This window comes from Lottia gigantea (assembly GCF_000327385.1).
Source record: "Lottia gigantea unplaced genomic scaffold LOTGIsca_80, whole genome shotgun sequence".
Classification (NCBI taxonomy): domain Eukaryota; kingdom Metazoa; phylum Mollusca; class Gastropoda; family Lottiidae; genus Lottia; species Lottia gigantea.
Window position 1 is genome coordinate 852,832 of NW_008710663.1, and position 843 is coordinate 853,674.

At 31.7% G+C, this 843-nt stretch overlaps 1 protein-coding gene across 1 annotated transcript in view; it reads left to right on the forward strand.

The window, feature by feature from the left end:
* The window catches only part of LOTGIDRAFT_168935 (hypothetical protein), a gene marked incomplete at both ends in the record, with an annotated part of 27,518 nt that overhangs the window by 7,772 nt on the left and 18,903 nt on the right, over positions 1-843 (forward strand). The window lies entirely within an intron of this gene.

Genomic DNA, 843 nt, shown 5'->3' on the forward strand with positions numbered 1-843 from the left:
ATCATTTAATGCCGATATCTTTCTAAACCATCTTTACACTTACTTATATCTATAAAAATAAATACCTGGGGCATTTCATTTCTATATACGCCCTCTTACATCAGAACGTTAATATAGCAATAGCCGGTTTGAAGCCTTTTGTCACTTTGAAACTGAACAAGCAACTTTCTTGTCATGGTCAATGTCTGTATTTATCTTTTTTAAGCTTCTTCTGATATACACATATTTCATATCCTATCTTAATGTAAAAGTAACATCTGTCGTATTTTGTTCAGTCTGGCAATAACAACACGACAAATACCAAAACATAAAGAAACTGTAGGGAAAGGGGACACTTGCTTAAAATTGTTATTTAGCATTTCCCTGCACCCTGCACTTTTTCATGAAAAAATGAAATAAAGTATTGCATTACACGAAGGTTATAACTCTATCTTCATGTCAGCCACCAAATCAAATTGAACCAGCCTTCGTTTCGGTAGTTAATGGTCATCCTGAAATATCTGATTCAACCATAACAGTCCTTCATTGATTTGTAGTAATTTGACCGATCCTGAGTTACATCTTGAAAGAATTCTTATATGTTCTATTCAATTTTTAGGTAATTACATTTTAAGCATTAACATTAAATAATATGTAAAAAGAAGTGCAACGACAATACTGGATTATGTATTCAACACACATGTCCTCGTCCAGAGTTAATACCAAATTTCCCCATATTCACCCTTACAATGTTGTTAATTATATATTAAATAATACATTGCATGTTCATTTACATGAACATGAACACCAATCAATCAATCAAAGTAATATCGTGGTCATAAAGCCATCATTTCATTTCTATTA